This window comes from Tursiops truncatus, chromosome 1, assembly GCF_011762595.2.
Source record: "Tursiops truncatus isolate mTurTru1 chromosome 1, mTurTru1.mat.Y, whole genome shotgun sequence".
NCBI lineage: Eukaryota > Metazoa > Chordata > Mammalia > Artiodactyla > Delphinidae > Tursiops > Tursiops truncatus.
This window is the reverse complement of record NC_047034.1, coordinates 77,799,897-77,816,709: the sequence shown is the minus strand read 5'-3', so window position 1 is coordinate 77,816,709 and position 16,813 is coordinate 77,799,897. Positions and strand designations below refer to the sequence as shown.

Here is a 16,813-nt window from a genome sequence, read left to right as displayed (position 1 = left end):
TTAATGACATTTTTTAAACATCTTTATTGGGGTATAATTGCTTTACAATGGTGTGTTAGTTTCTGCTTTATAACAAAGTGAATCAGTTATACATATACATATGTTCCCATATGTCTTCCCTCTTGCATCTCCCTCCCTCCCACCCTCCCTATCCCACATCTCCAGGCTGTCACAAAGCACCAAGCCAATATCCCTGTGCCATGCGGCTGCTTCCCACTAGCTATTTACCTTACTATGTTTGTTAGTGTGTATATGTCCATGACTCTCTCTCGTCCTGTCACAGCTCACCCTTCCCCCTCCCCATAACCTCAAGTCCGTTCTCTAGTAGGTCTGCGTCTTTATTCCTGCCTTACCCCTAGGTTCTTCATGACATTTTTATAAGAACCATAACAAAAAGACAGAACCACATCAAAAAAACCACTTTAATTACTGAGAAATATATATAACTCCATCCTTAAGCTTCTTTCCCTTTATTCTCCCATTAGGGTATGTTGATGTCCTGTACTCCCCACTGTGTGTGCATGTGTGTGTGTGTTCATATAATTCAGACCATATTTTGAGCAGGAGTCTTACTGATGGAGCCAAATGATTTCCAAAACCAAAGATCTATTTTTATTTTTATTTAAAAAATTTTTTTTTGCGGTACGCTGGCCTCTCACTGTTGTGGCCTCTCCCGTTGCGGAGCACAGGCTCCGGACGCGCAGGCTCAGCGGCCATAGCTCACGGGTCCAGCCGCTCCGCGGCATCTGGGATCTTCCCGGACCGGGGCACGAACCCGTGTCCCCTGCATCGGCAGGCGGACTCTCAACAACTGCGCCACCAGGGAAGCCCCCAAAGATCTATTTTTAAACATATTTTAAAGTAGTTGAAATAAGGAAAGCTATGCTCAGCTAAAAGCAGTTCAGCTACAGTGTAAACTGTAAAGGCAGGAGTTAAGCAAAGGATAAGGATGCAATAGAGAGATGAGAAATGGACAAAGGACTTGTGGATAAATAAGATGTAAATATATCCTCATAAAGGAGCAGTATATATAGTGTTTGAAGCCAAGGCCTGAAGCCAGACTGTCAGGTGTACCTCCCTGTCTTTTCACTTACTTGCAGAAGAAGTGTTTGATAGTACTTTCTTCATGGGATTGCTGAGAGGAACTCCTGTGTCCCTTCCTATTCTGCCTTTTGCACCATTAAAAGGTAAACCCTTGAGAAATAACCATTGGTCTAGGAAGGATACTTCTGGGGTGAAGTCAGTAAGTCAAACCCAGGGCTGGGGACTTCCCTGGTGGCACAGTGGTTAAGAATCTGCCTGCCAATGCAGGGGACATGGGTTCAAGCCCTGGTCCAGGAGGATCCCACATGCCGCAGAGCAACTAAGCCCATGCACCACAACTACTGACCCTGTGCTCTAGAACCCATGAGCCACAACTACTGAGCCCACGTGCCCCAACTACTGAAGCTTGCGTGCCTAGAGCCCATGCTCCGCCACAAAGAGAAGCCACCACAATGAGAAGACCACACCACAACGAAGAGTAGCCCCTGCTCACCACAACTAGAGAAAGCCCTCACACAGCAACAAAGACCCAATGCAGCCAAAAAGAAATTAATTAAAAAAAAAAAACCCAGGGCTGGCATTATTGGCAATAAATCACCTTCAGCAAAGTTGACTCAGGCATTAGTAAAAGTGAAACTGATAGGTGGTGTTTTGGGGGGCTCCAAGGAGCTCCAGTCCTTTACCTCTCAACGCAGAAAGAATTCAGTGAGAGGTAAAGTGATTGATAAGAGGTGATTTATTAGAATAGGATGCTTGTAAAGCTTATAAGCGGGCAGGCCAGAGGGGGCCATGCCCTGAGAATTTAGTAGGCTACAGTTTTATAATCAAAGGAAAAGTAGGGAGGGGGAAAAGACCACCTTGTTCCTCATTCTTTAGTAGACATCACGCTTGCATCATCAGCTCCTCCAGGCTGGGCAGGGGAGTTTTCTTGTCCCTATATGGTCAAGCTATGACTGTCGTGGCACTATGGAAAAATTATTTCAGGTCTCGGTACAATGAGTGTCTTTCATTTTGAAATGTCACCTTTCCATAAATTATTGTTTTTTAAGTGTGCAGAGAGCATGTCCTAGGGGTCATTAACTTACTGAGCTCACTGGGCAGGATGTGGGTCTCATACCACCACTGTTTTATTGTCTTGGGACATGTTTTGTCTTATGCTTCTGCTGCATGGATTTTGTTGCTAAACAGGCCTGCTTGGTTTTGTGGTTAAGCAAACCTGCTTTCTTGAATGATCATTAACTTACAGGGGTCACCCATACTGTTTTCTTTACTTACAATCCCCTAGTGGGGTTAACTATTTAATTAACTAATTTGTCCCTTTACTCTGTCCCTAACCTAAGGGGCACAAAGATGCATAGCGTCAGCCACAACGCATACCTCTCCCAGAACCCCTTACACCTGTCAAAACAGATGCCTGGGTTGAATGAGCCCTGATTCTGACCCAATGTGTGAAATCTTATAGCCATTACATTGGTCTTTCATGCATGATTTTGTATTTGAAGAATTTGTTACATTTCTAAAGTGGATATTTTGTGTTTGTAATCACACAGGTAGCTGTGTGAGGAAAGCGCTTTTTACAGTATTTTTATTTTTTTGAAATTATGTTTGTGTTTCAGTCTTCTCTACTAAACTATAAGCTCCTCTAAGTAGGAAACTTAATCCCCTCACTCCCCACTGTACCCCAGCGCCCATCTCAGTGCATGGGTATTTTAAAGTAAATTTCTTCCCATAGCACGGAAACAAAGATCCGATTTGGGGGGTTGGGGGTTGGTTTGGAGAGGTGGACGAGGGGCCGGGATGTGTTCTGACAGATCTCCTGAAAAACAGATGTTCTCTGCTTAAGCTTTTGGAGCAAGACTTGCTTCGGGGTTGTTGGTGACAGTTTCCCTTCACCAGTAGGAGTCTGTCACTATAAGACAACACCAGGAAGTTAAAAGTGAATGGGAAGGGCGGGTGATGGAGATTCCGGCCCCTAGGGTCTCCCCTGAGAGTAGCTAAGAGTGCGGGCAACTGCAGGTAAAAAACAGAGAGGTCATAGGGTTAATTTTTTCTGCCCAGAACAGGTTTGGCCCACGTTTTATCCCCTCTGTGGAGATAATGGGTGCTGCTGAGTGGGCGGTGTGTTGGCTGAAAGGAGGTGGAGCTGAACAGCCCCTCCACATTGGCTATTGCTGCTGTTTGTACTTTGTTGCTTTATATTTCTTTGAAAAGAATGGAGGGACTTCCCTGGTGGTACAGTGGTTAAAAATCCGTCTGCCAGTGCAGGGGACACATGTTCAATCCCGGGAAGATCCCACATGCCCAAGAGCACCTGAGCCCGTGCGCCACAACTATTGAGCCTGCGCTCTAGAGCCTGAGAGCAACAACTACTGAAACCCACGTGGCTAGAGGCTTCAGTTTACTTTCATGTAGTAAAGTTCTAAAGTGTATATGTGATATAATGTAAAATGAGGCATATTTAATACATTTTTATATAAAATATAAAATTAAGTAATAATATTTAATACATTTTATATAAATATAAAATTAAGTAATAAACACCCTTAGATGAATAGGTGCTTTTAATTCTTAAATATATCAACCCTCCCCACCACCATCAAAAACACAACTGAATGGATACAAAAATATTTAAGAGAGGGTAACTCTAGAGCAGTGGCTGTCAGCTTTGGCTGCAACACTGAACAATCACCTGGGGAAATTTAACAAACTTTAACAAATACTGATATCAGTCCATCCAGATTCTGGTTTTATTGGCCTGGGGTGTCAATAAAGCTCTCCACTAGCTATTTCTAATGTGCAGCCAACATGGAAACCTTTGCCCTTCAGCTTTTACCCCAGCTTTCCGAGGAGATAAATGAGGATGACATTGCATCTTTAAAACAAAATCGATAACAGTTTATTGAACAATTTTACCCCAGCTTTCCCAGGAGATAAATGAGGATCACATTGCGTGTTGAAAACAAAATCGATAACAGTTCATTGAACAAACATTTCTGAAGCTCAGACTTTGTTAGATGGTGTGGAGATACAGTTATATAACCTCCTGCCACTGCCCTCAGGCACTCTGCAGTTTAGCTAAGGATGTGTGGAGAAAAAACTTCTGAGGTGGATGGGATAAATTCTGGTGCCCTGAGCTTTCCGGGGCCACCACACGACCTCTTACCAGCAGATACACATCCTTGTCTACACATTAGACAAGAAGCGATTAAAACAGGGTCTCTGGGAGTAGGGACCAGGCATTAGTATTTTAGAGTTCCCCAGGCAAGTCCAGTGTGAAGACAATGCTGAGAACAGTCCTAAAACAGCTCTGTCCCTCAGGATTCTGAGAGTTTGTCAAAGGAACAGAAGCTCCACACTGTTCTGACTCCTGCCACTGACGGGGAGTCATTTTTCTCCTTTCTTCTGCCCTTACTATTGCCTCCAATCCCTTCAGTTCCAATTACACTACCCTACGTCCCTGGTTCTCTCTTTTCTCATATGAACTTCCTACTCAATGAGAATAATGTGCTTAGGCAGGAAATACAATCAAGGTACATCTCTAGAGGGCAGATTATTTACTGATGGTAGGAAATACTAAAGTGCAGGAACAGAATCTTCTTTTTCCACTCACTGACCCAGTACTGCTCTGCCCTCACTCTCTTTTATATAGCAGTGAGTTGACAGTGATGAACCCTACGTAGGGTCCAATCAGGTGTTTAGAAGGGCTTGAAGGTTTTTGTTGACACACAACACTTTGTTGTCTTAGTTACTTGAAAAAGAATACAAATATATGATTATTGTCACAGAGGTAAGATCTGTGATTCATTTAACTCAGTGACCCCAACACACCTGCTGTGGAAACCATGGCTCTACTCCTTGTATTAAACTTTGAACCCTTGGAACAGGGACAGACTGTAATTTTTAGCATTAATATAGTGTTTTTATTATAGAGGGACTTCAGAAATATCTACTGACTGAATGAATGAAATCAAATTTAATAGTTAGGAATGTGTCTACCCCTGCCCCCTCAAACATCTGGTTTCAAAGGACCCTACCACTCATTAATGTAATTTAAAAAAAATAACTGCTATGTACACACAACACGTTTAAATAAATTTGAATTTTAGAACTGTGTTAGATTTACAGAATTACTAGGAAGATAGTACAGAGTTCCCATATACCCCATGCCCAGATTTTTTTTTGAATTTTATTTACTTTTTATACAGCAGTTTCTTATGGGTTATCCATTTTATACATATTAGTGTATATATGTGAGACCTAATCTCTCAGTTCATCACACCACCACTACCCCACCCCAAACGCCACTTTTCCCCCTTGGTGTCCATACGTTTGTTCTCTACATCTGTGTCTCTATTTCTGCCCTGCAAACCGGTTCATCTGTAACATTTTTCTAGGTTCCACATATAGGCGTTAATATACGATATTTGTTTTTCTCTTTCTGACTTACTTCACTCTGTATGATAGTCTCTAGATCCATCCAAATCTCTACAAATGACCCAATTCTTTCCTTTTTATGGCTAATATTCCACTGTATATATGTACCACATCTTCTTTATCCATTCGTCTGTCAGTGGGCATTTAGGTTGCTTCCATGACCTGGCTATTGCAAATAGTGCTGCAATAAACATTGGGGTGCATGTGGGGTTTTTTTGTGTTTTTTTTTTTGCAGTATGCGGGCCTCTCATTGTTGTAGCCTCTCCCATTGCGGAGCACAGGCTCTGGACGCGCAGGCTCCGGCCATGGCTCACGGGCCCAGCCACTCAACGGCATGTGGGATCTTCCTGGACCGGGGCACGAACCTGTGTTCCCTGCACCAGCAGGCGGACTCTCAACCACTGCACCACCAGGGAAGCCCAACATGTGTCTTTTTGAATTATGGTTTTCTTTGGGTATATGCCCAGTAGTGGGATTGCTGGGTCATATGGTAGTTCTATTTTTAGTTTTTAAGGAACCTCCATACTGTTCTCCATAATGGCTGTATCAATTTACATTCCCACCAGCAGTGCAAGAGGGTTCCCTTTTCTCCACACCCTCTCCAGCATTTACTGTTTGTAGATTTTCTGATGATGCCCATTCTAATGGGTGTGAGGTGATACCTCATTGTAGTTTTGATTTGCATTTCTCTAATAATTCATGATGTTGAGCATCTTTTCAGGGGCCTCTTGCCGATCTGTATGTCTTCTTTGGAGAAATGTCTATTTAGGTCTTCTGCCCATTTTTGGATTGGGTTCGTTTTTTTAATATTGAGCTGCATGAGCTGTTTATATATTTTGGAGATTAATCCTTTGTTTGCTAATTTGTTTGTAAATACTTTCTCCCATTCTGAAGGCTGTCTTTTCGTCTTGTCTGTAGTTTCCTTTGCTTTGCAAAAGCTTCGAAGTTTCATTAGGTCCCATTTGTTCATTTTTGGTTTTATTTCCATTACTCTAGGAGGTGGATCAAAAAAGACCTTGCTGTGATTTATGTCAAAGAGTGTTCTTCCTATGTTTTCCTCTAAGAGTTCTATAGGGTCCAGTCTTACATTTAGGTCTCCAGTACATTTTGAGGTTATTTTTCTGTATGGTGTTAGGGAGTGTTCTAATTTCATTCTTTTACATATAGCTGTCAAGTTTTCTCAGCACTGCTTATTGAAGAGACTGTCTTTTCTCCATTGTATATCCTTGCCTCCTTTGTCATAGATTAGTTGACCATAGGTGCATGGGTTTATCTCTGGGCTTTCTATCTTGTTTCATGATCTATATATCTGTTTTTGTGCCAGTTCCATATTGATTAGATTACTGTAGCTTTATAGTATAGTCTGGAGTCAGGGAGTCTGATTCCTCCAGCTCCGTTTTTTTCCCTCAAGACTGCTTTGGCTATTTGGGATCTTTTGTGTCTCCATACAAGTTTAAGATTTTTTTCTTCTAGTTCTGTAAAAAATGCCATTGGTGATTTGATAGGGATTGCACTGAAACTGTAGATTGCTTTGGGTAGTATAGTCATTTTCACAATATTGATTCTTCCAATCCAAGAACATGGTATATCTCTCCATCTGTTTGTACCATTGTTAATTTCTTTCATCAGTGTCTAATAGTTTTTTGCATACAGGTCTTTTGTCTCCCTAGGTAGGTTTATTCCTAGGTATTTTATTCTTTTTGTTGCAGTGGTAAATGGGAGTGTTTCCTTAATTTCTTTTTCAGATTTTTCATCATTAGTGTATAGGAATGCAAGAGATTTCTGTGCATTAATTTTGTACCCTGCTACTTTACCAAATTCATTGATTAGCTCTAATAGGTTTCTGATGGCATCTTTAGGATTCTCTATGTATAGAATCATGTCATCTGCAAACAGTGACAGTTTTACTTCTTCTTTTCCAATTTGTATTCCTTTTATTTCTTTTTCATCTCATTATCATGGCTAGGTCTTCCAAAAGTATGTTGAATAATAGTGGCAAGAGTGGACATCCTTGTCTTGTTCCTGATTTTAGAGGAAATGCTTTCAGTTTTTCACCATTGAGAATGATGTTTGTTGTGGGTTTGTTGCATATGACCTTTATTATTTTGAAGTAGGTTCCCTCTATTCCCACTTTCTGGAGAATTTTTATCATAAATGTGTTTTGAATTTTGTCAAAAGCATTTTCTGCGTCTATTGAGATGATAATATGGTTTTTATTCTTCAAATTGTTAATATGGTGTATCACATTGATTTGCATATGTTGAAGAATCCTTGGATCCCTGGGATAAATCCCACTTGATCATGGTGTATGATCCTTTTAATGTGTTGTTGGATTCTATTTGCTAGTATTTTGTTGAGCATTTTTGCATCTATATTCATCAGTGATATTGGTTTGTAATTTTCTTTTTTTGTAGTATCTTTGTCTGGTTTTGGTGTCAGGGTGATGGTGGCCTCCTAGAATGAGTTCGGGAGTGTGCCTTCCTCTGCAATTTTTTGCAAGAGTTTGAGAAGGATGGATGTTAGCTCTTCTCTAAATGTTTGATAGAATTCACCTGTGAAGCTGTCTGGTCCTGTACTTTTGTTTGTTGGAAGATTTTAAATCACAGTTTCAATTTCCTTACTTGTGATTGGTCTGTTCATATTTTCTATTTCTTCCTGGTTCAGTCTTGGAAGGTTATACCTTTCCAAGAATTCGTCCATTTCTTCCAGGTTGTCCATTTTATTATCAAAGTTGCCTGTAGTAGTCTCTTAGGATGCTTTGTATTTCTGAAGTGTCTGTTGTAACTTCTCTTTTTTCCTTTCTAATTTTATTGATTTGAGTCCTCTCCCTTTTTTTCTTGATGAGTCTGGCTAAAGGTTTATCAGTTTTGTTTATCTTCTCAAAGAACCAGGTTTCAGTTTTATTGATCTTTGGTATTTTCTTTGTTTCTGTTTCATTTATTTCTCCTCTAATCTTTATGATTTCATTCCTTCTACTAACTTTGGGTTTTGTTTGTTCTTCTTTCTCTAATTCCTTTAGGTGTAATGTTAGATTGTGTATTTGAGATTTTTCTTGTTTCTTGAGGTAGGCTTGTATTGCTATAACTTCCCTCTTAGAACTGCTTTTGCTGCATCCCATAGGTTTTCGATTGTCGTGTTTTCGTTGTTATTTGTCTCTAGGTATTTTTTGATTTCCTCTTTGATTTCTTCAGTGATCTCTTGGTTATTTAGTAACGTTTTGTTTACCAACCATGTGTTTGTGTTTTTTACGTTTTTTTCCCGGTAATTGATTTCTAATCTCATAATGTTGTGGTAAGAAAAGATGCTTTATATGATTTCAATTTTCTTAAATTTACTGAGGCTTGATTTGTGACCCAAGATGTGATCTACCCTGGAGAATGTTCCATGTGCACTCGAGAAGAAAGTGCAATCTGCTGCTTTCGGATGGAATGTCCTATAAATATCAATTAAATCTATCTGGTCTATTGTGTCATTTGAACCTTGTATTTCCTCATTAATTTTGTTTGGATGATCTGTCCGTTGGTGTAAGTGAGGTGTTAAAGTCCCCCACTGTTATTGTGTTACTGTCGATTTCCTCTTTATAACTGTTAGCAGTTGCCTTATGTATTGAGGTGCTCCTATTTTGGGTGAATACATAATTGTTATAATTTCTTCTTGGATTGATTCCTTGATCATTCTGTAGTGTTTTTCCTTGTCTCTTGTAACATTCTTTATTTTCAAGTCTACTTTATCTGATATAAGTATTGCTACTCCAGTTTTTTTTTTATTTCTATTTACATGGAATATCTCTTTCCATCCCTTCACTTTCCGTATGTATCTGTCCTTAGGTCAGAAGTGGGTCTTTTGTAGGCAGCATATATATGGGTCTTGTTTTTGTATCCATTCAGTGAGCCTGTGTCTTTTGGATGGAGCATTTAATCCATTCATGTTTAAGGTAATTATCGATATGTATGTTCCTATTACCATGTTCTTAATTGTTATGGGCTTATTTTTATAGGTCCTTTTCTTGTCTTGTGGTTCCCACTTAGAGAAGTTCCTTTAGCATTTGTTGTAGAGCTGGTTTGGTGGTGCTGAATTCTCTTAACTTTTGCTTGTCTGTAAAGCTTTTGATTTTCCATCGAATCTGAATGTGATCCTTGCCAGGTAGAGTAATCTTGGTTGTAGGTTCTTCCCTTTCATCACTTTAAATATATCATGCCACTCCCTTCTGGCTTGTAGAGTTTCTGCTAAGAAATCAGCTGTTAACCTTATGGGAGTTCCCTTGTATGTTATTTGTTGTTTTTCCCTTGTTGCTTTCAATAATTTTTCTTTGTCTTTAATTTTGTCAATTTGATTACTATGTGTCTTGGTGTGTTTCTCCTTGGATTTTTCCTGCCTGGGACTCTCTGTCCTTCCTGGACTTGGGTGGCTATTTCCTTTTCCATGTTAGGGAAGTTTTCGACTATAATCTCTTCAAATATTTTCTCGGGTCCTTTCTCTCTCTCTTCTCCTTGTGGAATCCCTATAATGTGAATGTTGTTGTGTTTAATGTTTTCCCAGAGGTCTCTTAGGCTGTCTTCATTTCTCTTCATTCTTATTTTTTATTCTGTTCCATGGCAGTGAATTCCACCATTCTGTCTTCCCGGTCACTTATCCGTTCCTCTGCTTCAGTTATTCTGGTATTGATTCCTTCTAGTATATTTTTCATTTCAGTTATTGTATTGTTCATCTCTGTTTGTTTGTTCTTTAATTCTTCTAGGTGCTTGTTAAACATTTCTTGCATCTTGTTCATCTTTGCCTCCATTCATTTTCCGAGGTCCTGGATCATCTTCACTATCATTATTCCCAATTCTTTTTCTGGAAGGTTGCCTATCTCCAATTCATTTAATTGTTTTTCTGGGGTTTTATCTTGTTCCTTCATCTGGTACATAGCCCTCTGCCTTTTCATCTTGTCTATCTTTCTGTGAATGTGGTTTTTGTTCCACACGCTGCAGGATTGTAGTTCTTCTTGCTTCTGTTGTCTGCCCTCTGGTGGATGAGGCTATCTAAGAGGCTTGTGCAAGTTTCCTCATGGGAGGGACTGGTGGTGGATAGAGCTGGGTGTTGCTCTGTTGCGCAGAGCTCAGTACAACTTTAATCTGCTTGTCTGCTGATGGATGGGGCTGTGTTCCCTCCCTGTTGGTTGTTTGGCCTGTGGCGACCCAACACTGGAGCCTACCCGGCTCTTTGGTGGGGCTAATGGCAGACTCTGGGAGGGCTCACACCAAGGAGTACTTCCAGAAATTCTGCTGCCAGTGTCCTTGTCCACACGGTGAACCACAGCCACCCCTGCCTCTGCAGGAGACCCTCCACACTAGCAGGTAGGTCTGGTTCAGTCTCCTACGGGGTCACTGCTTCTTCCCCTGGATCCCATTGCACACACTACTTTGTATGTGCCCTCCAAGAATGGAGTCTCTGTTTCCCCCAGTCCTGTCAAAGTCCTGCAATCAAATCCTGCTAGCCTTCAAAGTTTGATTCTCTAGGAATTCCTCCTCCCGTTGCCAGATCCCCAGGTTGGGAAGCCTGATGTGGGGCTCAGAACCTTCACTCCAGTGGGTGGACTTCTGTGATATAAGTGTTCTCCAGTTTGTGAGTCACCCACCCAGCAGTTACGGGATTTGATTTTATTGTGATTGCACCCCTCTTACCATCTCATTGTGGCTTCTCCTTTGTCTTTGGATGTGGGGTATCTTTTTTGGTGAGTTCCAGTGTCTTCCTGTTGATAATTTTTCAGCAGTTAGTTGTGATTCTGGTGCTCTCATAAGAGGGAGTGAGCACACGTCCTTCTACTACACCATCTTGAACTAATCTCCCAGATATTATTAACAGCTTACATTAGTATGACACATTTGTCCTAATTAATGAACCAATATTGATATATTATTGTTAATTGAAGTCCATGCTTTATTCAGATTTACTTAGGTTTTTTTCTAATGGCCTTTTCCGGTTCCAGGTGTTCCCATCCAGGACAACACATCACATGTAGTTGTCATGTCTCCTTAGGCTCCTCTTGGATGTGACAATTTCTCCGACTTTCCTTGTTTTTGATGACATTGACAGATTTGAGGATTACTGGTTAGGTATTTTATAGAATGCCCCTCAACTGGGATTTTTCTAACGTTTTCATCATGGTTAGACTGGGGTTATGAATTTTGGGGAGGAAGACCCTAGAGGCAAAGTGCTATTCTCATCACATCATATCAATGGTACATGCTATCAAACTGATCACATTGATTTATGTTAACCTTGACGACCTGGCAAACAGGGTTTACCACTGTAAAGTTGCTCTCTTTTTCTCCCTTGTCATACTATACTCTTTGTTTTGTTTTTGTTTTTTGTGGTACACGGGCCTCTCCCATTGCGGAGCACAGGCTCCAGACGTGCAGGCTCAGCGGCCACAGCTCACGGGCCTAGCCACTCTGCGGCATGTGGGATCCTCCCAGACCAGGGCATGAACCCGTGTCCCCTGCATCGGCAGGTGGACTCTCAACCACTGCACCATCAGGGAAGCCCATACTATACTCTTTGGAAGAAAGTTACTATGCACAGTCCACACTTAAGAACAAAGTTGGCTATTCTAGGCCTTTTTTCTTTCCACATAAATTTTAGAATCAGTTTGTCAATATCTACAAAATAGCTAGCTGGGATGTTGGTTGGGATTGCTTTGAATCTACAGATCAAGCTGGGAAAACTAACATCTTAACAATACTGAGTCTTCCAATCTATGAGCACAGCATATTTTTCCATTTATTTATATCTTTGTTTTTCTTCTTCTCTGTTTTATGGTATCTGCATATAAGTCTCATACATATTTTGTTAGATTTTTCCTAAGCACTTAATTTGGGGGGTGTTATTATAAATGGTACTGTATTTCAAAGTCCAAGTTTTCATTTCTGGTATATAGGAAAGTAAGTGACTTTTGTATATTAACCTTGTATCCTGCAACACTGCTATAATTGCTTATTAGTTTCAGGAATTTTTTTTTTAATTCTTTGGGATTTTCTACCTAGATAGTCATATCATCTGTGAATAAAAATCATTTATTTATTCCTTACTAGGCTGTATACTTTTATTTCCATTTCTTATCTTATTACATTAGTTAGGATTTCTATACAGTGTTGAATAGAAGTGGTAAGACAGGCTGTCCTTAACTTGTTCTCAGTGTTATGGGGACATTGTCCATTTTCTCGCTATTAAGTATGCTGTTAGCTGCAGGTATTTTGTAGATGTTCTTTATCAAATTGAAGATATTTCCCTCTATTCCTAGTTTGCTAAAGTTTTTTATCATGAAGGTGTTATATAAACAACATTTCTACAAAAATAAAGAAAAAATATACCTCCTTAATAAATCAATTTGTTTTTCCTATTTTCAAGTTTTATTGATTTAAAATAAATAAAATAGGGCTTCCCTGGTGGCGCAGTGGTTGAAAGTCCGCCTGCCGATGCAGGGGACACAGGTTCGTATCCCGGTCTGAGAAGATCCCACATGCCACGGAGCCGCTGGGCCCATGAGCCACGGCCACTGAGCCTGTGCATCCAAAGCCTGTGCTCCTCAACGGGAGAGGCCACAGTGGTGAGAGGCCTGCGTACCACAAAAATAAATAAATAAATAAAAAATTAAAAATAAATAAATAAAATATACTCGTATAACAGGGGAGAGATTATACAGTGTGTAATTAGATAAACATGGGTAGACATAGGTATACAATTGCCCCAGGAACACATAATATTATATATTTGGTGATTAGAATGTGACTTTAATTTTGTAATATTACTTTTTCCACTTAAATTTATATCATAGGCCATTTTCAATATTCATTCCTACACAGATTTCAAAATCATAGTTTTAAGTGTCTCCAAATTCAATCTCTTTAATTCACTCATTAATTCATTTCAAAGTATTTATTAACCATTCACTATTCATCAGGTACTATGTTGATGATAGAGATACAAAAAATAAAACCCATTACTACTTTCGGGTACCTCACAGTCATAGAAACAAATTCAGAATATTGTGTGTTCTAAGTTGCCTTGATGGCAATATGAGCAGAAAGTTTTGGCAGCTTGGAGGTTGAATGGGGCATTTAACTCTGTGGAGAGAACAAGAAATATTTCACCAAAGAAGTGAAATTTGATGTGACTCTTGAATGATAGATACGAATTTTCCAAATGAAGATACAGTACTGTAGTGTTACAAAAGTTGAAGTTTTGAAAGAGTCTGGAATGTTTCAACAACAATTTAATGACTCAGAAGCTTGAAATTAATTGAGGAGAGCACTAAGTGAAGATACAAAGGTGGATTGGGATAGATTGTGAAATATGGTGAATTTCAAAATAAGAAATTTGGTTTTCCAAATGGAATCAGTAGAGCCCATTAAGCAGTGGGTTGACAGGATCTGCTTTGAATTTAGCAGGATACTTAAGGAGTGGTGTAGAAGGTAAATTCTTCATCATATTGAGATACCATAATTTTCTAAACCCTTTTCCTATTGGGGGAGGGGGGCATTTTAAGTGGTTTCTAATTAATAGATATTTTAAATACTATAAAATGAATATCTCTATGCATTTGGTTTTATATTATTTTGCAATTTTCCTTACAACAAATTTTTGTGAATAAGATTAAAATATCTTATTCAACTGTTTTTAAATGAACTTTGATGTATTTCATTAGTTTGTTATGCATTATGTAAATTTACTTCCTTTTTCTATATGTACCTTTTTCAATATAATTCAACATACATCTATTAAATATCTACTAAGTGCTATTTATAATTTTATATGCTGTGGGAAAGAGCATGAATACAAGTAAAGGGGCCTACAATCTAGTTGGGGAGATAAGGAATAGACTCTAAGACATTATGGAGGTCTTTGAATCCTAAGCTGAAAAATATAAACTAGAGAAAACGGGGCAGCATCCAAAATTTTAACTAGGGCAGAGATACAACCATACCCTAGAAAGAATACTTTGGTTGAAATAGATAGGTAGATTAGAAAAGACTTGTGAAAACATCATTAGCAGCCAAAGGGAATGAGATCTTGAAGTATGGGGCAGAGAAATGGGAATGATCTATTCAGCATTCTGAAACTGAAAATTTCTTCTCTATAAATGGAAGGAAAATCATCTATAATGTGGGCAAAACCAATGAACACTCTCCTTTGTGGCCATTTAATGTTCAGTAACATCCATATATCTTTTTCTGGAATAAAAAGAGAAGAGGGGGTCCAAGTTGGTTAAGGTAATTTTCCATAATCAAAACAATTTTTAAAACTTCTAATATAGTTGAAAAGTCATTGTTTATGATATCTCAGTGAGAGGCTAACATAACAATCTGGGTAGCTATGGCGCTATTTTATGTGATCACTACAACACCCCCATGAGGTAGTTAGTAGAAGTTTTTGAGGAAGCAAAGAAGATAACCTTGATGGGGAAAGAACAGTGAACTGGGGTTTAATGTCAGCTAGAGCAATGCTTCTCAGCTTTCAGATGCATCTGAATCACTTGAGGATTTTGCTAAAAGGCAGATTCTGATGCAGTAGGTCTGGGATGGGGCCTGAGATTCTGCATTTCTACCAGTCTCCCAAGTGATGTCCCTACAGCTAGTCCACAGATCATACTTTAGGTAACAAGGATCTGGAGCAGTGGTTCTCAAATTACAGAGTATTTTGTTGGGCATTAAGTGGTTCTGAGACCAATGCCAATGTGTGTGTATGTGCCTGGGCAGGGGGTGGTGCGCAGATACCAGCAAACAATTCTCAAACACTAGCAGGATGTTCAAGAATTCAACTCAGTTCTGATGCTTACCTACCCAGATATAACATCAGATTCCACAAATTGAGGGCTCAGTCCTACAGGACTGCCCCCTCGAACCCACTTCAGACACCAGTCATAAGCCCTCGTTATTACCTGGGCTTCTGACCAACCACCTACAGATTGGAGGTTCCAACGACCCCCTCCTTGGATTTGGACTTCAGATGCCATTCTCAAGGCCAGGTTGTTACCTATGCTTCTAACCAACTGACTATAAATCAGAAATTCCCACAACCCCTTCCCTGGGTTTGATTAATTTGCTAAAGCAGCTCACAGAACACAGGAAACCCATTTACTCACTAGATTACTGGTTTGTTATAAAAGAATATAACTCAGGAACAACCAAACGGAAGAGATGCACAGGGGAAAGCACACTGAGCTTCCATGCCCTCTCAGGCACACTGCTCTCCCCTAATCTCTTCAGTTCACCATCCCGGGAGCTCACTGAACCCCACACTTTTGGATTTTTATGGAGACTTTATGAAATAGGCATGAATGATTGATTAAATCACTGGGCACTGCTACTGATTCAACTTCCAGCCCCTGTTGCCTCCCCAGAGGTCAGGGGATAGGTAACTGAAAGTTACAACCCTCTAATTACAGGGTTTGCTCCATTGGTAACCAGCCCCCATCTTTATTTGCTTTCTAAAAGTCAGCATATTAACATAACAAAGGGCACTTTTTATCACTCTCAACAGTTAGGAAATTAGGAGAGTATTGGGAGCTCTGAGCCAGGAACTGTGGAGAAAGACCAAATATATATGAGAAATATATTTTGACCATCTGGATAACCAAATATATATTTCCTATAAATCACAATATTGCAGGCATTTAACTTATTTCTTTTTTATGTTATAAATAATGCTGTCATTAACATCCTTTAACATAAATCTTTGTCTACAATGCTGAATCTTTCTTTAAAAGGCTAGGTTGCAAGGGTTTCATATTCTTGTCACATTGCTGTCCAGAAAATATTGTACTAAGATCTCATTTCACCTCATTTTTGCTAACACTGAGTAATTGTCTTTTAATTTAGTAAAAACAAGGTAAAATGAGAACACAGTGGACAGAATGTAAGTTAGTACAGTGTTTCCTGGAGAACAATGTGGCAAGTGTATGAAACACTTGAAACTTCCCAAGGCTTTGAAATATATATACTATTTAAAAGACTATTACTCAGATCGGCAGTTCTCACTTGGAGTCTTATGTCATGGCAATCAGGTGACAGCTGGGACTGGACATGTGCCATGACCCCTCTGCTTACATATTTAGAACGTCAGCTGGGATAACTAGACCTTCTGGGGGCTGGCTGCACATCTCTCTATCCCAAACATGCTTTGCATGTGGCTAGCTCAGGCTTCCTCACAGGATGGTGGTCTCAGGGTAGCTGGACTTCTTACGTGGCTGCTGACTTCCACCAGAGCAAGCTTTCTAAGAGACCCAGACAGAAGCTGCAAGACTACCTATCACTTAGTCTTGGAGCCGTTCCGTATCATTCCAACTGCATGC

General features: G+C 39.7%; 1 long non-coding RNA gene across 1 annotated transcript in view; it reads right to left on the bottom strand.

The window, feature by feature from the left end:
- Positions 1-16,813, bottom strand: part of LOC141279376 (uncharacterized) — a 66,894-nt gene that overhangs the window by 24,934 nt on the left and 25,147 nt on the right. The window lies entirely within an intron of this gene.